Source organism: Petaurus breviceps, unplaced genomic scaffold (assembly GCF_028583685.1).
Source record: "Petaurus breviceps papuanus isolate PSGF00001 unplaced genomic scaffold, PetGlider_PUasm1.0 229, whole genome shotgun sequence".
Taxonomy (NCBI): domain Eukaryota; kingdom Metazoa; phylum Chordata; class Mammalia; order Diprotodontia; family Petauridae; genus Petaurus; species Petaurus breviceps.
This window is the reverse complement of record NW_027185903.1, coordinates 14,941,072-14,966,008: the sequence shown is the minus strand read 5'-3', so window position 1 is coordinate 14,966,008 and position 24,937 is coordinate 14,941,072. Positions and strand designations below refer to the sequence as shown.

General features: G+C 39.2%; 1 pseudogene; it reads left to right on the top strand.

The window, feature by feature from the left end:
* The first annotated feature begins 20,496 nt into the window (after positions 1-20,496).
* Positions 20,497-20,893, top strand: LOC138167253 (translation machinery-associated protein 7-like; annotated as a pseudogene).
* Positions 20,894-24,937: the final 4,044 nt, after the last annotated feature.

Sequence of the window (24,937 nt, the reverse complement as noted above, 5' to 3'; positions counted from 1 at the left end):
CTCTAGCAAAATAATTCTCTCTCTCTCTCTCTCTCTCTCTCTCTCTCTCTCTCTCTCTCTCTCTCTCTCTCTCTCTCTCTCTCTCTCTCTGTCTCTCTCTCTCACATACACACACACACACATTTTCATTCTTTTCCTATGTAACTGTATCCTTCCCTGCTTCCTATAAATATGACCATATCTCTACCGTCCTTAGAAAAACTCTCTCTGGATCTTAACCTTCCCTATAGCTATCATCCCATGTCTCTCCTTTCCTTCTTGGCTAAACTTGAGAAAGCCATCTGCACTTGGTTCCTCTAATTCCTCTCATCTCACTTGCTTCTAAAGCCTCTGTTATCTAGCTTTTAGCTTTATCATTCAAAGGAAATAGGGTTTCCAAGCTATCTATATAGGCAATTTCCAAGTCTAATGGTGTTTCAAAAACCTTTACTCTTTCTCACCTCTCTGCAATATTGGACACTGTTGACTTCCTTCTCCTCCCAGACACTGCAGTCTCCTGGTTCTTCTCCCTGTCTAAATAGTCTTTCTTAGTTTCCTTGGCTAATTTTTTATATAGATCATATCAACTAATTGTGAATGACCCCCAAAACTCCAACCTGCCCTCTTCTCTTTTTTACATTACTTGTAATCTGAGCAGGCCCTATGGATTCAATTCTCAACTCAATGAAGATGATTCCCAGAACTATATGTGTAGCCCTAATGTCTCTCTTGAGCTCCAGTTCAACATCACCAGTTGTCTTTTGGGTATCTTGATATCATGTCCAAAACAGAACTTACTTATTTTCTCACCCTACACACCCTCCTTTCTTTCCAGCTTCCCTATTGCTGGCCAGTGTACCACCATCCTTCCAATCCCCCAAACTTAGTGCCATCCTTGATTCCTCACTCTTACCTACCTCACATATCCAATGTTGCCATTTCTGTCTTCACAGCATCCCCTTCCCTCCAGTCACACGGTGACTGTCCTAGTTCAGGCCTTTATCACCTCTCTCTTGGACTTTGGTGATGACCTTCTCATTAGTCACTCTGCCTCCATTCTCTCAGCACTTCCACCAATCCCCTACTCAGCTGCCCAAGCAATTTTTCTTTTTTTTTAAGCAATTGGGGTTAAGTAACTTGCTCAAGGTTACACGGCCAGTTATTTCTGGGTGTGGTGCTAAATATCTGAGCCCAGATTCGATCCCAGGTCATCCCGACACTGGAGCCGGTGCTCTTACTCGCTGAGCCACCTGGCCGCTCCAGCAATTTTTCTAAAAGGTGGTTCTGACCATGTCACCCTTCTGTTCAATGAGCTCCAGTGGCAACAAATATAAATTCTTGCTTGGCATCTAAAGCCTTTCACAAACTGGACCTTTTCCATCTCTCCAGTCTTCTTACTTCACTCCCCTCCACATACTTTACAATCCAGCTACACTGACCTACTTGTCTGCCCCTCTATCTCCCACCTGTGTGCCTTTGTACTGGCTTCCCCTCATGCCTGGAATGTTCTGTTCCTCCATCTCCCCATCTTAGTTTCTCTGGCTTCCTTTAAGACCCAGTTCAAATCCAGTCTTCTTCAAACGCTCTTTCCCAGTCCCCCTAGCTGCTAGTGACAGCTCTCTCAGTTTTCCTTCTATCTACACTGTATATATCTGATATGTTCCCAGTTATTTATATCTTGTCTCCCCTGTGATAAGATGAGCTCCTTACTTTCTTTGTATCACCAGAGCTTAGCAGAGTGTTTGGCACATAGTCGGTGATTAATAAATGCTTGTGAAATGGGCAATGCTGGGATTTGTTTTGCTTGACTATGCATATTTGTTATAAGGACTATATTTTTTTCTCTTTTTTTCCAAGGACAAAGGGAGAGGTAGAAGGAGCAGAAAGGATTGTGTGTGTAAATTGAAAAATTATGTATATTTTTAAATTGGGTGTTGACTGACAATCATCACCATTCTATAAACTAAGAATTTGAAGCACAGAAATTCTCCTAGTCATACATTAAGTCACCTACGAAGCCATTAAATCAGTTTCTCTGTTTATTTCTCATTTCTTTTACCACTGAATTCCTCCCCCAATGCCTCCTTGTGGCACAGAGATGATTCTGAAGTATCCAAGGCTGTGCCCTCAGAGCATGAGCTCTGCAGGTTCATACTTAGCCAGAGGGAAGCTTTACATTGTCATCTGAGGAAATTTACATTGTCATCTGAGGATCAGCCTAGCTGACCTGGGAAAGTCTTTTCCCCAGAATGGCTTTCTGACTGGTGAATGTTTCAGCCACAGCAACGCTCTAAAACCAGCCACCAAGGTGGAGATGGTTTGGAATTGCTATACAGAGTAGGCATACTGATGAAGCCAAGAATGCTTGAAACAGAGAAAGAATTTTATTATCACAGATACTGATACAACTCTGATCTAGACTAGACAAAGTGAACAGGGAAAATGACCTACCCTCATCCAGTTCCATTCTGCCTTTTCAACCTCATTAGAAATAATCTAGCTTTCTGGATGTGTCTCATACAAATGACTTCATCTATTGTCTCCAGACTCTGTACTAATTGGCCCCCATTTCAGTTAGGCAATCCCCCCTCATCTCTGCTTCCCAGACTCCTTCACTTCCTTCAAGACTCAACTCATCTTCCATAGAAAGTCTTTCCAGATCTGCCTCCTAATTGCTAGTGCCCTCTCCCCCAAACTATTTATTTTGTACTTACACGCATTATAGGAGCTGCTTTAACACCAGCACCCTCTAAATTCAGATTTGATGTTCAGATGAGAACTAAGGCACTTGCAAATTGATAAACATTTAACAAAGAAGGTTTGCTTTGCCCTAACAAACCAAGAATATGCAATGAGGATACACTATCACTTAGTGTCTCTGCCCATACCCCACCCTCCCACCCCCATCCCTACCTCATCTCCATGCGGAAATGCACCTGGTCAATATGTCATCAAGGTATGGTTACTTGCATGGTCTCAGGTACCCACAAAGTCTAATAGGCACAGAGTACATGTGACTGAGACTTTTTATGCACCTAGACCAGGAAGTTGTATTGGGGAAGTTGAGACCAATAAGGTTGTAGGGGTGGGGTGGGGTGGAGTGGGGGAGGAAACTACTGTCAAGGAAACACTGGTGTTTTCACAATATGTACGTGTTGTTTCTCCCAAAATCATATAAATTCCTTGAGAACAGAAATTACTTTATCTTTGTATTCCCAATCAATAGCAAAATGTCTGACACATAATAGAAACTTCATAAATGCTTGTTGATCAAATAACTAATTCCTTTAGGGAGTCTGGTACAAAGGAAAGAGTACTATATATATATAAAAGGGAACTGGGTTCAAATCCCATCTCTGCCACCTGTATGGCTTAATTTCTCCAAACCTTAGGTTCCTTATCTATAAAACAGGATGGTTTAAATAGACAACATCTAAGATCTTTCCCAGCTTTAAATTATATTTTGTGCTTATCTTTTTTATATATAACTTTTATTTTTAACATTTTCCCAATTAAATGTAAAAACAATTTTTACATTCATTCTTTCAAATTTTGAGATCCAAATTTTCTCTTTCTCCCTCCCTCCCCAAACCCCTCCCTAAGACATTAAGCAATTTGAGATAGGTTGTGCCTGTGCACCTTCATCTCCATATTAAATCTCCATGTTAATCATGTTATGAAAGAAAACATAGACCAAATAAATAAATAAATTCCAGAAAAATAAAGAAAGGGGTTTTTTTTTTGTTTTAAAGCATGCTTCAATCTGCATTCAGACTCCATCAGTTCTTTCTCTGGAAGTAGATAGCATTTTTCATCATAAATCCTGCAAAATTGTCTTGGATTATTGTATTGCTGAAAAGAGCTAAGTCGTTCACTGTTGATCATCATACAATATTGCTATTACTGTGTACAGTGTTCCCCCAGTTCTGCTCACTTCACTTAGCATTATGTAAGCCTTTCCAGGTTTTTCTGAAAGCATCCTGCTCATAATTTCTTATAATACAATATTTCATCACAATCATATACTACAATTTGTTCAGCCATTCCCCAAGTGATGAGCATCCCCTCAATTTCCAATTCTTTTCCACCACAAAAAATGCTGCTATATAGCACATTTAGGTACTTTTTTTCTGATCTCTTTAGGATACAGACCTAGTAGAGTTATTGCTGTATCAAAGGATATGCAGGGTTTTGTAGCCTTTTGGACATAGTTCCAGATTGTTTTCCAGAATGGTTGGACCAGTTCACAACTCCACCAACAATGCATGAGTCCCAATTTTCCCACATCCCCTCCAACATTTGTCATTTTTCTTTTCTATCATATTAGCCAATGTGATAGGTGTTAACTGGTAACTAAGTTGTTTTAATTTTCATTTATCTAATCAACAGTGATTTAGAGCATTTTATATGACTATAGATAACTTTGATTTCTTCATCTGAAAATTGCTTGTTCATACCTTCTGATAATTTAGTATTTGGGGAATGACTCATATTCTTATAAATTTAACTTAGTTCTCTGTATGAAAATTGATGCCTTTATCAGAGAAACTTGCTATAAAAATTTTCCCCCAGTTTTCTGCTTTCCATTTTAATCTTGGCTGCATTGGTTTTGTATACACAAAACCTTTTTAATTTAATGTGATCAAAATCATACATTTTACTTCCCATAATGTAATCTTTTTTTTTGGTCATAAATTCTTCCCTTATTCATAGATCTGACAGCTAAACTATTCCATACTCCCCTAATTTTCTTGTGATATCATCCTTTATGTCTAAATCATGTCATCTACTCTACTATCTACTTCCATTTTTTGGGTCAGTTCATCCCATTCATAGTTACTAACTGTATTTCCCTCCATCCTACTTTTTCCCCTTATTTCCTCTTCTCTCTCTCTCTCTCTCTCTCTCTCTCTCTCTCTCTCTCTCTCTCTCTATCTCTCTTTCTCTCTCTCTCTCTCTCTCTCTCTCTCTCTCTCTCTCTCTCTCTCTCTTTCTCTCTCTCTCTCTCTCTCTCTCTCTCTCTCTCTCTCTCTCTCTCTCTCTCTCTCTCTCTCTCTCTCTCTCTCTCTCTCTCTCTCTCTCTCTCCTTTCACCCTATTTCTTTCACCCTATTTGTTTCTGACCACTGTCTCAAGAAATCTACCTTCCTTTCTATCGGTCTCCCCTTTCTGTCATCCCCCTTCCTTCCTCCTTCCTTGTAGATTAAGATTGGTTTCTATACCCAGCTGAGAAGGCATGTAATTCCCTCTTTGAGACAATTCCAATGGAAGTAATATTCAAATGTTGTCCATCACTCACCCCCATCTTGCCCTCCAATGAGAAAGTTCTTTTGTATCTCTTTTATGTGAGATAATTTACCCTATTTTACTTCTCCTTCTCCCAGTTCACTCCTCTTTCTCACCTCTTAATTCTTTTTTTACATCATCCCATTATATTCAATTCACACCTGGGCCCTCTGTCTATGTATGTTCCTTCTAACTGTCCTAATAATGATAAAATTCTTATGAGTTAAAAGTAATATCTTTCCATGTAGGAATGTAAAGAGCTTAATCCTATTGAATCCCTTATGATTTCTCTTCTCAATTTACTTTTTTATGCTTCTCTTGAGTCTTGAATTTGAAAGTCAAATTTTCTATTCAGTTCAGTCTTTTCATCAATACTGCTTGAAAGTCCTCTATTTAATTAAATATCCAGTTTTCCCCTGAAGGATTATACTCAGTTTTGCTGGGCAAGTGATTCTTGGTTGTAATCCTAGCTCCTTTGCCTTCTGGAATATCATATTCCAAGCTTTCTGGTCCTTTAGTGTAGAAGCTGATAAATCTTGTGTTATTCTGACTATGGGTCCCCACTATTTGAATTGTTTCTTTCTGGCTGCTTGCAACAGTTTCTTGATCTGAGAGCTCTGGAATTTGTCTATAATATTCCTAGGAGTTTTCATTTGGGGATCTCATTCAGGGCTCAATTTTACCTTCTTCATGAATCTTCCTATCTAGAAGTGAATTCTCCCTCTTCTGAACTCTCATAGAACTTTGCGTTTCCCTCATATAATTGTTATACTCTAGTAGATGATCATAGGATCATTTTTCAGATGAGGAAAACTGAGGTCCAAAAGGATAAGTGACTTGCTTAAGGTTACACAGGCAGTGTCAGAGACTGAATTTGAACTCAATTTCTCTCTCTCTAGAGCCAACAATTATATTTCTAATTATATTATCTTAAAATTATATTTTTTCTAAAGTCAACAATGCCCCATTATAGCTCAAAGATGACCCTGTCTTCTTAAAGGCTATAATAACAAAGCACCAATGCTATTAGATTGTAATGACCTTAATAACAAATTTACTGCCCCAATAAATGAAGAAGCCCTAGGGAAGCTCAAAACCCCTGAGTCACCCTGTCACAATAATACCAAAAGTAATGGCCCAAAGATTCTCATCAGCTGAAAGTTCATCATTTCCCCTGGAGTCTTCTCTCCCTCCCACTAGCATGAATCAGCATCGGTCTCCAGGTTTAGATTCCTTGATCCCTTCCCTCAAATGCCCACTTCTAATAAAAAGACATCTATTAAAAACATACCAAACTTTACTGGTTGGGGTGTTACCTTCCTTCTAGGTCTCCAATATGGAATGAGGGAGCACCCAAACTCCAGCAGATCAGACCTTTGTCCTCCCTGACTGCTTTCATATTGTAAATATGTTGCCTCAATAAAGCTGGCTTGCTTTATTATCTTGACTCCTGTTCCTTGTTTTCTTATACTGGACCTTGATATCCTAAGCCTTTCTAAATTTGCATTGGGACATAGGCTAAAAGAGCTTCAATACAGGTCTAGCAATGGACTCTGTATCTGTCATCCAAGGACCATTCTAGCTAAATCTGAAAATTTTTATCATCAGAAGTTTGGATATTGGGTGAATTTTTTCAGCCACAGCAGCACAGAAAGACTGTGACATGGAGGGGTTTCCCCTGTGTAGCATTAGAGAGAGTGAACAGTGCACCCACAAAACCTTGAAACATTTTATCAAAAAATTAACGTTAGGAACATTAATAAGTGTTCTCTGAAGCTATTTATGTTTTGAGTATGTTTCCAGGGCTCAAAAACATGCTGGCATTCATTCATTTTTTGGTTTTTCTTTTATCAGAGATCTGTCTCAGAGATTGCCTACTATTTTCTCAGTTCTGGGTTTCATCTGCAATGCAGATGTTTCCATGTTTCATTTCACACAGATAGCTGGAGACCGTGTGGTACACAATTTTCCTTGATTTTTCTCATCTTTTCCAAAGACATCTTTCCCTTTTTATCTACAACCACCCGAAGATTTAGCAATTCATTTTCAAGTATGAGCTAAAACATCCTTTTCTGTTGTGTTCATTATTACATATAAAATGTGGATTAGAACAATTTCCAATTAGGACTGGTTTTTAAAAGTCAAATCAACAAGCATATATTAAGCACCTTCTGTGTCAGGCAATGTGTTAAGCTCCAGGGATACAAATAAAGACAAAAGACTTTTCCTACTCTCAAACAGCACACAGTCTAATGGAGGAAGCAAACAACATCTAGATATTTCAAGTGGAAGTTTGGGGGTTTAAATTATTCGGATGACTGACTCAGTTCTTTGCCCCATGGGGCAGATATGGTCAAAAACCTCTTGGAGGAATTTCAATAGCTAATGCAATTCTATCAACCAACAGACTTTATTCTTTGTTATCTCCTTTTCATGATATTATCTTTGCCCTGCAACATGTATGTTGTATTTGGGATAATAGAATCAAGACTACACTGAAGGAGTTAAACTGATTGTCCATATATAAAGTCAGTATGGTTTTCATTTTTTGTGTTTTTTTTTTAAACTCTCTCTCTCCCAAATACAGAATGCGGGAACAGTAACTGGGAACAAAGGCTACAGAGAATAGAGTTTAATGGATTGTGGTTATTGTGCTGGAACAGATTGAACCTCCTCATAGCCTATGAGAGGGTTGTGTGTGAACTGAATTCAGAGGAAGCAGATAATGGATTTCACTACAAGCTATACTTTTTCGGGGGGGGGGGAGTCCTTTCTTCTAGCTTGCAACTATGGAGGGGCTTTCAAATCAAAAGACTTGCAGTGACTCAAAGATGTGCTATCTTTTCCCCAGTCTCTATCTCCCATTTCTCTAGTTTGTGCATTTCTTCTAAATGTAAGACACAAACACACACCTTTTAAAAATGTTATTTCAGAGCCAATCACATGCTTTATTCAGATTGCTTGATATTAACGAGTAATTGTTTTTATCAATGCCTCTACACCTATAACATTAGTAAATCCAGTTCTTAATTGCTGCTACTGCTAAGGTAAATCAATTGAACTTTAATGCTTTACTATTAATAATAATAATAGAAGACATTATTTAGTGCTTGAAAGCTTGAAAAGTGATTTACATAAATTATTTCATTGAGCCTCAAAACAATCATCTAAGATAGGTTCCTATTATTATCTCCATTTTACAGATATAGAAACTGAGGCTGAGAGTGGTTAAGTGACTTGCCCTGGGTCACAAAGAAAAGGTTTAATAATTGAATGCCCTTTGTTTCTTTCTTTCTGTGTTCCAAATACAGCATTCATAAATTCTCTTCTTACCAGTCTCCCTATTCTCCCACCCACACAAAACTTATGATCTGTGGGATAAATAAACAGATGATTTCCCCCATTGCCATAATGGCCCCTTTCCTTGCTCTGTGAAAATGCCTTTCTCTCACTGGGTGCAGGGACACTCCTTTGCTGGATTAAATTTGTCAGAATGTGCGACATGTTCAGCCTCAGTGGGTTCTTAATGAACGGAAACCTCCCTATATCCTTGAAGATCACACTCCTTCTTACTGTCTAGGGTATCATCCTCTAATCCCCTGTGGAAGGATGACAAGGAAATTGACTTTAAGGAAAGTGATGATCAAGAAAATGTCATTTGGTAATATTTTCTTGCCACAGAGGTAAGGAACTCCTCTCCCTGGAAAACTTGGAATGCTGTATGCCGATCTTTAGAATGCTCACGTAGCTGTTTCTTTAGGGACCTTTACAGGGGTGCATTAACCCACCAAGCACATCCCTCTGGTCATATTATCCCACATTGATGCTAGACGGATACAGAAAGGACTTTTCTAATAGCATCATTAGAATTGTCCACATAGAATCCTCACCTGTAATCAGTGAAAGGGATTAGCATATATTCGTGATCTCCTATTGCATATTTCCCTAGCAAGAAAGGGGAAAAAAAAAAGAATAAAAAGTAATTCCTCCTGTACAACCCTTCTCCCCTCTGCCTGGATCCTCCCATGCACCACCCACAAACTCTCGAGCTTTTTGTACCGAGTGCACAACAGACATCTCTAGTAGAACGACTCCCACAATAGCTTAATGGTACGGAACGAGCCCTGGCAGCCCTCTGTTTCGTGTGCCCCATCTCAGCAAGAACGTGCTCTGTGTGATTCAGAATGAGTCAGACTGAAGGGAGGAAAACTCAACAGCACAGAACTGCAGCCTCAGAAATAAACAGCAGGCATAAAGGCAGTTGAAGCAAGAAGCTCATATTACCTATTGTCATTACCCAAAGGCTGCTTGCCCTGTGCACTCATTGCGTCCCTCACAGATGTGAAATGGAAAGCCTACTGTTGGGCTTTAAAATGAGATTCTGGGAAAGAGGGGGGAAATGAGTTTGATTGAAAACACTCAGAACCAATCACACCTCTTTCTAATGTCACAAAATAATATGTTTCATCAAAAACAAAATAGGGGACTGTGTCAAAATTTTGTTCTTCACATTGATATTTTTCACTGAACAAATTGTTTGGTATGACCTCTACAAACTCAAGATAATTAGAATAGAGATAAAACTCTGAGAAAAAGAAGCATCTGGTTCAGTACCTATTCTTTTCTTTGTCTCTTGGTCTTTCCTTTGGGAATATAGCCAGTCTTAGCTCCTATGTTCCTTATATATGAAGACCCAGCCTGTGGCTGTATCCCAAGATCTCTTTTCCCCTTTTTCTGATATGACTTTTACTTCCTTAGTTTCTCTCTTTCTTTAATGCTGCTATGGAATGCATTACCATTCCAATGTCACTGCTTCTTGGGACCCTCCCCACCAATGTCTTTGCCCTGTCTAAGCTCTGGTTCTCACTAATCACCTTATCCCATTGCCAGTAAGCAGTAGGGGTCTGCGGCTGCAGGATATGATGGTAAGGAGGGAATGGGAGGAGGAAAAAATAAGAGAAAGAATGGAAGAAATCTTATCCCACTTCTGCTTACCCTCAATGGTACCCATCATCTTCTAAAATTCACAAAGTTGTATCCATGCCTGGACAAATTCATCTTAGGATTGATACTTATTTACCTGCAGAGTGAGAGAATGGGGGGAAGGACTTCAGGGAACAGAAAATCCCATCCTGGCATGATCCTTTATATCTAGTGTCTTCCTTTCTTCCCAAAGCAAGCTGACATTTTGTCACAGAGAGAGGAAGGAAGAAAAAAGAATGATGGGGTGGAAGATGAAAGGGTTCACTCATTTACTGCGCTTGCCCAAACAGTGTAATATAATGGAAAGAACATAGGAATGAAGGTCAGAAGATTCATGTTTGCAGTAACAGCAACATTGTGTGATGACCAACTATGAGTGATTAGTTCTTCTCAGCAACACAGTGATCCGAGACAATTCCAAAGGACTCATGATGGAAAATGCCATCCACCTCCAAAGAAAGAACTGATGGAGGCTAAATGGAGACTGAAGCATACCATTTTCACTTTCTTTATTTTTGTGGGTTTTGTCCTTTTGATCTCTTTCTTCTCTCACAACATGACTAATGTGGAAATATGCTTTACATGATTGCCCATGAATAATCTCTATCAGATTGTAACCACTTTAGGAAAAGGGAAGGGGAGGGAAGAAGGGAGAAAAACTTGGAATTCAAAATTTTGTAAAAATTAATGTTAAAAATTGTTTCCATATAACTGGAGGGAAAATTAAATACTATTTCAAAAGATTTGTGTTTGAATCTCAGCTCTGTCACTTGCTACTGGTATGACCTTGGAGAAGTCATACAAACTCTTGGGCATCAATTTGCTCATTTATAAAATGAACATCCTTCTGTTCTCCTTTTCTGGCATCAATATGGTTAACTCTCTTCTTTCCTCTCAAGCCCCCCATATATTTCATTAACTTCCAAGTCAGAACAGAAGCCCTTCAGAAGATTGAAATCCATCTGAAAGCTATCAGCGAAATTCAGTTGTTGGTTTTTCTCAGTTGAGAATTTTGTGAAAGGTTCTCCCATGCCTCTCAGTCTTTAACACCCAGCATCTGACTTTCTTTCAGTACAGGGACCTCAGAGTGCCCCAGGGGCCTCTACTGAGGACAGTGCACCTGCTACACAGGGCAACACAAGCACTTGGCCACAAGGTTCTCTAATCCTTGGCCTCATGCCAGTCTTGTCCCTATAGCTCAATCTTTTTAACCCTGGAACAAAGTATGTTGACCTTTCTCAAAGGGAAATGCAACTTTCAATTCCAACCACATTTTGTTTAAGAGCAAATGGCACAAAAGAAAGGAAGGTGGAAGGAGGGAAGGTATAAATAGCTGCCTGCATATAACCATCTTCTGTGCCTCATCTCCTTGAAGACAGAATGCTAGCCATACCTTAGGCACAGGATGGAGCATCCCTGCTGGCTATATGGGCATAACCCAGGCAATCCCAGATCATACCACCTCTACTCTAGCCATCATCGTCAGAGGAACCATGTACTCTGATTCTAGAGCTACCTTGGGCACTAAAAGATGAGCTTTAACTTTATCTTTCCTAAAAAACAGGCCTCTACTTAATGTCCCAGACTCAAGTTCCAAACCATACTGCTACTCCCCATCCCCCTTTCTGATTCTCCTTTTTGTCTTGTCTCCTTTGTTAGAATGGAAGCCCCTTAAGGGCAGGGAATATATTGTTTTCTTGTATTTGTACTCTTCACTTATAGTACAATGTCTGGTATATAAGTGCTTAACAAATTATCTATTTTTCTATCTACCTATCAGTCTTTCTTTTTTTCTATCAAACTGTCAATAGATAAATCTATCAATTAATCTATCTATCCATCTATCTATCTTTCTTTCTTTCTTTTTTTTTTAAAGCAATTGGGGTTAAGTAACTTGCTCAAGGTTACACGGCCAGTTATTATTTCTGGGTGTGGTGCTGAGTATCTGAGCCCTGATTTGATCCAGGTCATCCCGACACTGGAGCCGGTGCTCTTACTCGCTGAGCCACCTGGCCGCCCCCCATCTATCTATCTTTCTAAGCTAGTGTGTTATATACAACTGGAAAGGGAGAAGGCCCAGACTTGAAGAAAGAGTGAGTGATAATAGTTGAACTGCTTTGGTATTACACTGATAGGGATGTAGAAGAAAGCCTCCGGAGACACGAGTAGGTCCTCTGAAGAATATATGTGATGCCGCAAGCAAAAATAGCATGGGATGGGAAAGTCTGGATGGGTTGTTATTTATGCCACTGTAGTGCACGCTCACATTTGTGAGGCCATGATTTGTCTGAATTATTGAAGTAACTCTGAAAGATACAGTATTTGTAAAAAGTCACAGAAGTTGATGGGGACCCACAGGACCTGACATGCTGCCTCCTTCTCTATTCAAAATGTAGTCTTCCACATTTCCAACCCAAGTCTCCTGCCCTTTCCTTCTGCCTCCATTCCTTCAACTTCAAAAAAATTTAAGAATGTCTCTGATATTGGATTATCCATTTAGACTTGGAAGGGAACTTGGAAGATCATCTAGTCCAACCTTCTTCATTTTATAGATAAGGAAACTGAGTCCCAGAGATATTAAGTGACTTGCCCAAGGTTAATATGTCAGTTAATAAGAGCCCATATATTTTTACCTCCAAGTCCAAGCACTCCATACACTGGGACACACCATCTCTCTAAGTTAAACAACTTACCCAAGTTCACCTTGATGACTTGGGCATAGGATAACAGATTGAGACCACAAAGGGACCCTAGAGACTGCCTGGTCCATCTCCCACACTTGACAGATGAGGAAACAGGTCCAGAGAGGTCTTAGTATATACACAGCATTATTGATCCAGAGACCATCTAGACCAGGGTGGGGAACCTGCAGCCTTGAGGTTACCTCTAGGTCCTCAAGGGCAGCCCATTGACTGAATCCAGTTTCACTTGAGTACCTAGAGGGCCACATGTGGCCTCAAGGCCACAGGTTCCCTGCCCCCAATCTAGACCAACTGTTTTATTTTACACATGGGGAAACTGAGGCCCAGAGAAGTTTAACGAATTGACCCAAGCCACACATGAATCCAGAGCTAGAAGAGGCCTCAGAAGCCCTCCATTTCAATTCCTTCATTTTAGACACGAGAGATGAAAATGACTCTTCTCAGTTCTCTCCTTTCCGAAGGCTGACTTAGGCAGGGAGCACACTTCCCAGACTGTTACTGGTCTTCTCAGGGCTTCCTGGCACCCACGCTACCCTATTTCTTTGGACAAGTATTGATATTTCCAGGAAGTCTCTGACTGCTATTGACATTGAAGGAACTGGCTCATGGATCATGGCAGTAATTTTTTTCCTCCTCATCACTGGAGCGGAGACTGGAACCAAGACCGGTCCTCTCGGTCACCGTCTCTCCTTCCCCACCTCCCCCACTGGCTGGCCAATAATCTTTCCAATCATTCTGTGAGAAGTTTTTTTGTTTTGTTTTTACTTTACTTGAACTTCTGAGCTTATTACAATCCCTGAGCTGGTGGATACAGACAGCAAAGAGAACTAGGCAAGCACTATCCCTTCCTCAGGAACACAAGTCTGCTTTTCAGAGCAAGATTCATCAATACACTGCAAGAGGCCTAGAGCCCGACTCTGTCCTTCACAACAAAATCAACCTCTGTCCATTGTGCCTGTCCATGAGAGATGCTGGAGGGGAAAAAATTAAGTAAAACATAGGCAAGTTACTTTATGAGACTCAGTTACCTGTTTGAAATAATGTTGGAGCCAAATAGTGAACATGCAGTTGTCTGAGTCAAATTGTCTATAAACCTCCAAACTGATACATAAATTTGAGTTATCATTATTCCAAGCACAGGGAACAAAGTGAGTCAAGACACACAGGTGTGAATCCCTAGGGCTAGGCCACATTGAGGGTCAGAGCTTATAGCCTCATTTGACTCAAGCTAGTGGTATGAGAGGACACCATGGGTGATGGGGCAGAGAGTAGGCCAGTTTGGCTGGAACAAAGTGCAAAGAGGGGCGAAATATGAGATAAGTCTGGGAAGGTGGGGTGGCACCTGATGATGGAGAGCCTTGAATGTCATATAGAGGAATTTAAACTTTACTCAATGGAAAAGAGGAAGCCCTTGAAGATTTTTGAACAGAGGAGAAGAAAGTCTGGCAGCAGCACTAAGGAGTGGAGCAGAATGAGAGTTAAAAGCAGGAAGATCTTCAAGGTAGGTGGTAATGAGGCCTTAACTAAGTTAAGTGTGTTCGTCTGTGGGGTTATATCTATGAGGGCTCTTCTTTAGTCACTTTATTTACTATAATACATAATTAAATGTCTTTTGTTTTGAGCTAGTATGTCCTTTGACTGACTAGCAAAAGAAATCGCCACTCTGGGGGCTTGTGAGCTGTGGTTCTGCGTGGATGCTGAACCAGCTAGTCCCTTGAACCTGAATGTGGCTTTTCTAAGAGATCTGTTGTGTTGGGGGCCCCATGGGGTACATTAATGGCATGACAGTGAGTTCCAACAGGCATAGCCAGTGCTTTTCAGTTTATATGTTAAATGACTCCCTTCAGATAACACATAATAACTAATAACTTTCAAGTCTGGGCTAAACTCCAAGGCTTGGAAATAAGGTTACATGGAACTCATAATTTCAACTCATACAAGAACAAATACAGTACTCACTCATCTGCCAACACTAACACACCTCAATCTAATTAGAGACTGGTAATCAGAAGTTGGGACCAGGAAAACATCCAGAAGTAATTTTGCATCCTACTAGTAGATAAAAAATACTTGCTACCTGCCTCTTTTCCCCAGAGTGCTGTTAGGGTAAACAACAAGCCTTGTAAAACTTGGTCATAGTTTTCCCCTCACACTCTAATTTGGTACCAAAAAAAAAAATTCCAAAAGGATTTGTACTCAACCTGTTGTAGGTTTCCAAAGAAAGGATATTTTTGTTCTTCTTATTGAAGGGGGGAGGGCAGGGCAATTGAGGTTAAGTGACTTGCCCAAGGTCACACTGCTAGTAAATGTTAAGTGTCTGAGGTCATATTTGAACTCAGGTCCTCCTGACTCCAGGGCTGGTACTCTATTGACGGCCACCTAGCTGCCTCCTTTTTTTGTTCTTCTAATTCTATCTTCCAAAGTATTTCCTCTAAAGCCATGTGTCTCTTTCTCATTTTTCAGTTCTCTGCATACCATTCAGACATGGGGCTCAAAACAGATTCCCTCTTATTCTCATTCACCTCATTCAAGGTCAAGCTCCTTTGTGCTTGTATAGAAAGTTTCTCATATAGGTAATACTCTACTTATAGGATCTTACTTTTTTAATTTTTTTTAAACTTTTAAATTTTATTTTAGTCCCTTTTCCAGGAATGTAATCTAATTCAACCCCTTCATTTTACAGATGAGAAAACTAAATCGCAGAGATGTTAAGGGACTTGTCCAAGGTTAGAGAAATGATAAGTGAGTCAGAATTTGAACCCAGGTCCACAGAATCTAAATGGAGAGTTCTGTACACTGTACCATAATGTATCACTGATGGAATCCTAATGAAGCTGTCCCCAGCCCCAATATTCAAACTTCATTATAGGCCTGGCCCTACTGAACAGCAGGCCCACTGCACCTACCTACCCCCCACTCCAGTGTCCTAACTTCTTTGTTATATGCCTCACTGCTCACTGGAACAACAGATATGTCCCTAAACTCTTAGTTCCCACAGAAACAGCAGGTGTGTCCATGTGATGGGAACCTAGCTACTGCCTCTACCTGGTCACTGCCCCCAGACCCATTCCCACAGAAACAGGTGTGTTATTGTATTCAATCACAATCACATCATCCATCTAGCCCAAGACAGGACCACAATAGCTAGCCAGTTGGAGGACAGAATGACCAGACTGTTTAACCACCAAACTATAGATGGGACCCCTCCTCCATTACTTAATCCCTTAACAAAATCCGCCCGCCTTTTTAATATTAATGATATCCCTCTATTCTATGTAAATTTCTATTATGTAATTGCATCTTTACCCTATAAAAATCCATCTTGCTTTCTCTAAAGCTGCTGGTTCTTCTTGGAATTTAGCCTGCTTCATGAAGAGGCATCAATCTCAAGAAATGCCTATATTTGGATTAGAGGTGGTCTGACTCTGAATTCTTTGAGACGGTTCCACCACAACACATCATGAAACCACAGCAGTTTTGGATGGGCAGAGCCCCCACCTCAACAGTTTTTGGCATCCCTGGGTTTAAACTGCAACATCACCAGCCTGTAGCCATCACTAGCAGCAGCAGCAGCAACAGCAGCATAAGAACTGCCCATACTGAGAAGAAAAAAAATAAAACAGGCAATAGAAAATGATTCCATTTTTCTTTAGTCTTCTAGCTCCACCCCTATACAAAGGGGTTTTAAAAAACCAAAAGTTTGCCAAAATGAAGATTTTGATGTTGTTGTTCAGTTGTTTCAGTCATATCCAACTCTTTGTGACTTCATTTGGGGTTTTCTTGGCAGAGATACTGAAGTGGTTTACCATTTCCTTCTCCAGCTCATTTTACAGATGAGGAAATTGAAGCAAAAGGTGTTAAGTGACTTGTCCATGGTCATACAGCTACTAAGTGTCTGATGTCAAATTTGAACTCAGGTTTTCCTGATTTCAGGCCCAGCACTCTATCATGGAGCCATCTAGCTGCCCCATCTCTGGACATAAGGTTTGCACTAAAATTTAAGACAGCCTATTCTCATCGTGAACAAAAAAGAAAATAGCTGCCCATTCGGGGTTTTTTGCAGGGGGCATCAATACTTAAAATTATATATCTGGAAGTATGAGGACCACTATTGTACAAGAGCTACAAAGAAACAGGGAAGAATGAACAGGCCATGCTTTGAGCTCAGTAGTTATGCTCTTCAGTTAAACTACTCATATTTTAATATAGAACAGTAATTCTTACCCAAAACTTAACCAACAACCAGCCTTCTGACAAACTCAGTTACCTGAAGGATAGTCTTGAGCTCAGAAGTGAGAGAAAAAGACATTTTTATTTTTGTAAAGTTGCAAAGAAAACAGCTACCCATAAGGCCAGGCACTGAGTGAAGCCCAGAACCCCTCTGGGGCCCTCAACCATGGCCTACCAGTTATAGCTATAACTAGCAACTGGCAAGCAGAGCCAAGCATTTGAAATCTTCCAGACCAGGATTACAGGAGAGAAAATCCTGAGGAGGAAGAATCCAAAGTTTTGCAAGGGGAAACCCCCATCTGGTAGTTTTCTATCTTGATCAATAGTTCTTGCTAAAAAGATAATAATAATTTTTTTAAAAGTCCTAAGTTCATATGTTTCATCTTTCTGCAGGAATATAACACTGTCAACATCTTCCCATCTGAACAGTTGCCCCACTTTCACTAACATTCTGCTGCTGCACTAGGACTATATAAAATGAAGTTCCATATTTAATAAGCTTGGTCATCAGAATTCCCTTAGTAACCTTCAGCTCTTCAAAGAGTGGACAGCAGACCACCAGCAACAAAGCCCTGGGGCTTCTGGGCTCACAAACACTGACAGTTGTGAAAGGTGACAGCCAGAGCCCAGGAAGAAATAAGAAAACCAACAAACAGCCCTAGGTCTGTATAACAATGACTGCTGTTTATAGCAACAACCCAGAATCAGGTAGAAAAGACTAGGTTATGTTCAGTATACTCTGTCTAAGGAGGTAGGGAAGTATATGATGCATTTTTAGAAAAGACTCATTTAAGTGGTTGATTTTTTTTTTAACATGATGGTGCTCAAGGAAGTAAACTTCAACTATCTAGATGAAGAACTTTTGGGAAACAGCTTATTTCCCAAGGACACTGGCTTTACCATTTACCACAAGACACTACCATGAGATGCTCCAAAGATCTTTTACTTTAAGTTTTCAAAATACTTATTTTGGGGGCGGCCAGGTGGAACAGTGAGTAAGAGTGTCGGCCCCGGAGTCAGGAGACCCGGGATCAGTTCTGGCCTCAGATACTTAACACCCACACGAAATAACTGGCCGTGTAATCTTGGGCAAGTTACTTAGCCCCAATTGACTTTTTAAAAATACTTATTTTGAAGAAAACTTGAGGAATGTTTTATTTTATTTAATACATCTTTTCAAAAACAATATGGTACAGGGCTGAACCTGGTGTCTAAAGGTGCCAGTTAATTTGAACCTATACCTGAAAAAGAATTCCCTGCACAATTTGACAAGTGGTCATTCAGCCTTTACTTAAAAACCTCAAGTGAAGAGAAACCAATTACTTCCTAAAGTGCCCACTCCATTTCTGTTGTTTGTCAGTATTGCGGGGGGGGGGGGGGGGGGAGAAGGGGGGGCAGGGAACATTGCTCACAAAGGTTATGAGCATCCACTTGGGTCTGTCTGTACAACATGACTCTAGGGAAAGTATGAACAGATTATCTCTAGTGTCTTCTCAACCCAGCCATCTCCAAAAATGACTTAAATTATAGAAATGCATGTTTTATTCCATTTTAAAATAAAATAAAATTTTGAAAATCTCTTGCCATCAGGGGAGCAAGAGACTGGGGCCATAAGGCTGGTCTCTCTGCTCTACTCAGAGAGCAGGTACTATATGCCCTCTGTAGAGAATATTCTATATAGAATCATTATCTATCTCTTCTGCCTAAATATTATTGGTCAAAGGGAAATATTTTTAGATTCAAGATGATATTGATATTCTGGCTATGATATTCTTTAATGGGGAAGGAATGTTCCAAGTCAAACATCCAAGGTTTGACTTCCTTCCTGCCCAGTGCCAATTACGCAAACATCACACATAATGATTAGCAAATAAGCCCATCTCTCCACACTGATAGCAAACAGAAATCAGAGAAGTTATACAAATGAGAACATGGACCAGTCAATACACAGTGAATGAGCTCTCCACTTGGAAATATGTCAGTTCCAAGAAAGAGATTCCCAGATTTCCCTCAAGGGGAAATAGCCAAAAGTCTCTACTATGGCAAGTTAGAAATAAAGATATACTGAAAGTGCTGGATCCTTTATACATTGCATTCTTCCCAGAATCTCCCTTCAAGGATATCTCCCTGAAGAGAACCTGGAACCTTATGTCTTCTCTCTTGAAGCTAGAAATCAGAAAACTGAGATCTCTCTTTTCCCAAATTTTTGCCAACTCCATCTCCCACAAATTGAATAATCAATCTTCGCTAATAAGGAGTCTTATGCAAATGAATTCTGAGCCCCTAGTTACATTTACATTAAGCCTAATTTTACTTCTATACATTTTTCACCCATTTCTTCTACCCATTGAGGTAGTTTGGTGGCACAGCAGATAGAGCCTGGAGTCAGGAAGACCTGAGTTCAAATTTTACCTCAAATCTAGTCATCTGACATAGGGCAAGTCACTTAACACTCTATAATCTCAGTTTCCTCATCTGAAAATGAAGGTAATAGAAATATCTACTTCATAGGGTTGTTGTGAGAAGCAAATGAGATGATATATGCAAAGTGTGTTGTAAACCTTTAAAACACTATATATAAATGTCAGTTATTAACTTATAGTCCAATAGTTGATTTTTTGTCTTTATATAATAGCATCTAACATAGTGCCTGACACGTAGGAGGCATTTAATAAATGACTGATTGATTTAGAGTCCTGGAGAGATGCTTGAGGTATGGAGATTTTAACTGACCAGTGACATAACTAACTTACCCAGTTCTCATTCTGTTCATTGAGGGTCCACTCCCAAGGCCACTCCTCTCTCCAGTATGCCATCATGTCTCTCATTATTAATTTAAACACACACAAGGAGACTCATTTGCTGCTTGCTTAGTGGCAACTAAATGGCACAATAGAACACAGGACTTAGAGTCAGAAGTTCAAATATTGCCTCGGACACACACTAATAATAAGTGATTTACAAATATTATCTCATGTGATCCTCAAAACAACCCTATGAGACAGGGCCTGTTATCATACCCAATTTGCAGATGAGGAAACTGAGGCAAACAGGAGTTACATGACTTGTCCAGGGCCACCCAGCTAGTAAGGCCACATTTGAACTTACGTCTTCTTGATTCTAATACCCAGTGTGCCACCTAGCTTACCTTAGCACTAGCTACATGACTCTGGACAAGTCATTTAATTGCTCTCAGCTTTCTTCATCTCTAAAAATGGGAATAATAATATCACCTACCACCCAGAGTTGTTGTGAAGATCACAAATTTTAAAACACTTTGTAAACCTTAAAGTGATAAATAAATGCTATCTCTTCTGGCACCGAAGGGGTTCAAGGAAGCTGAGCAGCAGGCACGATGTCTGGTCGTGAGGTTGGTAAGAAGAAGACTCTGAAGCAGCCCAAGAAGCAAACCAAGGAAATGCATGAGGAAGATATAGCTTTCAAACAAAAAGAAGAACATAAAAAACTGGAAGAGTTAAAAGCAGAAGCTTCTGGGAAGGGACCACTTGTGGTGAGATTAAGAAATCTGGCAAAAGGTAGAAGATCCTGTGTAGATAAAATGGTGATTCCTGTTGGTTTCTCTCTTGCTATGTGACATCAGCATTTCCTACTTCGACATCTGTTGCCGCCCGCAGCCAAGATTAAGTGTCATCTTAATGAGTCTATTGTACATTGTAATAAACTTTTTTTAATCATAAAAATTAAATAAATAAATGCTATCTACTTCTACTACTACTACTGCTACTACTACTACTACTACTACTTTTATTATTATTCACAGTATTAGCTACTTCAGGATCTTGATCAAAAACATGGACAAAACTCTCCAACAAAGATTCCAAATATAATATGTCACTAGCTTGGGGACAAAACTGCAGCTCTCCAAATGTTGGAGTTCATGGTTCTTGTTTCACCACATATACCTTTGGGGACAATGGGACCAGGCCAGCAGGTTACATGCTTTTAGAAATAAAAACACTGTGACTGAGTCAAATGTTCTTAATACAGCAATGCTCTGTCCTTCATAACAACTTGGTTTACACTTACTTTTCATGAGCTCAAAACTAAAATTAAAACATTAATAACTGTATAACGGAGCCGAAATAAGCTAAGAAACTGTTGCAGTTCATGACTGATTTTTGATGCACTGTATCTGTGGAGGGAAACATATGAATTGCTGAGGGAAGTTAAGAATCAGTGTAACATGAACTGCTCACTTCAAGAGTTTAGAAAAACTCTTTAAAGAGACTGGATATTAACAAGTCTCCTGGGAAGGGGAAATGGCTTGGAAATTTCTTGGTTGTTTCCAGGAGGAAACAACATGAGATAAGAAGTATTACAGGGCATAAGATTTTAGATTTATAGATGGAAGGAACCTTAGGAATTAAAGGAAGAAAATGATGAAATTTTTTAAATTCATAGTTGCACTTGCCTGAAGGCAGGGCATTTATTAGCTTTGGATTTCAATCCTGCTTGTGTCATACATTAGGTTGGGCAAAGTTGCATACAACTTCTCCTGGCTACAGTTTCCTCTTTCATGATATGAGGGAGTTGGACAAGATGATTTTAGTCTCTTCTAGTTCTAAATCCTATGATCTAGTCTGATAACTTTATTTTACAAAAAAGACCCACAATTTAAGGATAAAGAATAATGTATTATTTTCCCATTAAGGGGTTCCAGTTTTATATACATAGAGACCAGGTTCAATCCTGGAAGGAGGGCCAATATCTGACTCCAATGAGAAAATATCAGGTTTTTCTCTCTGGTTGATTAAATTCCCTCTCCCCCCTGCCCCAGAACTCTGAAGAGGGTGGAAAGGGATGAAAGATTTGGTCATATCTAGAGTGTTTCCAAAAAGGGATTAACAGAATCCTTTTAGGAAATAGGTAACTGGGGGAAAATATTTTCAACAGGTTTCTCTGATAAAGGTTTCATATTTCAGATATATAAAGATCTGATTGAGATATATAAGAACAAAAGCCATTCCCCAATAGATAAATGGTCAAAAGATATGAACAGATTTTAAAGGAAGAAATCCAAGCTATCATATGAAAAAAAATACTCTAAATAATTAGAGAAATGTAAGTTAAAGCAAATAAAAAATTTCTTCCTCAAATCCAATAGATTGGTAAAGATGACAAAAAAAGGGAAAATGAAAATTGTTGAAGGGAATGTGGGAAGATAGGCACGTTAATTTTGGTAGATCTGTAAACTGGTCAAGCTATTCTGGGGATCCATTTAGAACTACTCCCAAAAAGTCATTAGACTGAGCAAACCCTTTGACCCAGTGAAGCCCCTGTTGTGCATATACCCCAAAGAAATCAAAAAGTGGGGAAAGATCTATACATACAAAACTATTGATAATAGCCCTTCTTGTTTTAGCAAAGACCTAGAAACTAAGGAAGTTACCATCAATCGAAGAAAGGTTGATCACTCTATTGCACATGAATGTAATGGGATATTACTGGACCATGGTGAAAAGGATGGGCACAGAGCAATCTGGAAAGACTTATGTGAACTGATGCAGAGTACAAAGAGCAAATCCAGAAGAACAATTCGTATTATAACAGCATTATAAATACAAACAACTTTGAAATATTTAAGAACTCTGATTAATGGTAATAACTAACCACAGTTCCAAAGGACTAATGATAAAGCCAGGAAACATCTACTAGCCTCTGCCAATAAACTAGGACAAGTCAAAGAAAAATTTTACTTCTGTTTATTCACTCAGGGCATGACAAACTCCACAGCAGATGATGGAAACATGTGTCTTTCACAATTCAGCTAGTAGTTTATACATTACATGAGACAAATCAACATGATAACTGCTTATTGTAGTATACAGGGAACACAGGGGCAAAAGGGGTGTGCTCATTAAGAAGAATGTATATCATTAGCTACAAAAGATGGAAAGGGATTTGTCCTTGTTAGTATAGCTAGTTCACTTAATCAAAAAATACCATTTATCATCTGTCAGACTAGTTAAGGGAGGGAAACATTCTTTAGGCTGTCAAAAAATTTTTTTCTAACAATTAAATCTTTTAATATCAATTAAAGTAACAAAGAAAACACTGAAGGGAACTGTATATTGTAGTTAGTCCTGCAGTTTATTCAAAGGTCATACACAGCAAAATGTCTAATACAGAGCAAAATGGAGTCAGTTATGTCTTCCCAAAAGTCCACTTTTATCACACCTCTTCACAGAGAGGTGATTGGATTCAAAATATGCATCTTGAATCTTAAATCTGCATATTTAGACATACATTTTTTTGACATGGTTAATATGTGAATATACTTTGCTTTACTCTTTATAATCTGTTACAAGGGCTTTGTATTATTTTTTCGAAAGAGAAATTTTATTCAAAGTTTATTGTGCAGTTTATTCAAAAGTCATACACAGCAAAATGTCTAATACAGAGCAAAATGGAGTCAGGTATGTCTTCCCAAAAGTCCACTTTTATCACACCTCTTCACAGAGAGGTGATTGGATTCAAAATATGCATCTTGAATCTTAAATCTGCATATTTAGACATACATTTTTGACATGGTTAATATGTGAATATACTTTGCTTTACTATTTATAATCTGTTACAAGGGCTTTGTATTATTTTTTCGAAAGAGAATAGACAAAAAAGAAGGTAAAAAAAAGAAACAGCATCATTGAGCAGTTCTTAAATGCACAGAGAGTACAGAAGGAAGGTTGGAAAGAGTCACAGTCAACAAGAATAGCATTGAAAGTTGTCTCATATATATGCATGTATGTATATATACATATATAACTATATATTATATGTATATGTATTTAATATTATATAAATGTTCATTATAGATCTATTGATCTATCCATAGATATGTGCCTGGAGCATCTCTATAAATTTCCAGAGACTCCAGGGTCATGTTGACTCAGTACTTGATCCCTCTGGGAATGAAAAACCTCCTAACTGCTTCTAACTATGTGGAGGCTGAGAATGAAAATAAAACTTTAAAAAATAAACTAAAATAAAACTTTGACATAACAAAGCAGTCCCCTTGTTAACCATTGATTAATTAATGGCTAGTGTATATTTAAAAGAAAGTGACTCCAATCCTCAATTCTCTTCCCTTCTGACTGGACAATGTCTGAATTTTTCGTGACATTTACGATAAGGGGCAGGGAAGGGGTGGCACACAATGGGGTAGCTAGAATGGATGGATGGATAGAGCTCCAGGCCTGTAATTAGAAAGGCTCATCTTCCTGAGTTCAAATCTGACCTCAGATACTTACTAGATGTGTGACCCTGGGCTAGTCACCTAACCCTATTTGCCTCAATTTCCTCATCTGTAAAACGAGCTGGAAAAGGAAATGGCAAACCATTCCAGCTCCAAATGGAATCATAAAGAGTCAGACACAACTGAAATGACTAAACAGCAACAACAAGTCTAGACAAACTTGAACCTGAGTTTTGGGTTGCTACTTTCATGTTTGTCTTTTCCTGATCTTAAATGAATGAATATATCCCAAGAAAGACATGTCCAGGCTTGGAGGTGACCTTGTGATTTTAAGAAGTCCGAAAGTCCTAGGACTTTTTATTAGAGGTAACTAGAGACAAGAGGAGGTGCCTCCATCCATTCCTCTAGTACTCCTGAAGATGACCACCAACAAGGGTCCAAGCTTGGCCCATTTTATCAGAAGATACTGACTAGGAGTTGTTTTGACAGTGAAGAGCAAAGTGAAATGTGAAATACCAATTCAGTAGTTCCACAACTGTTTTATG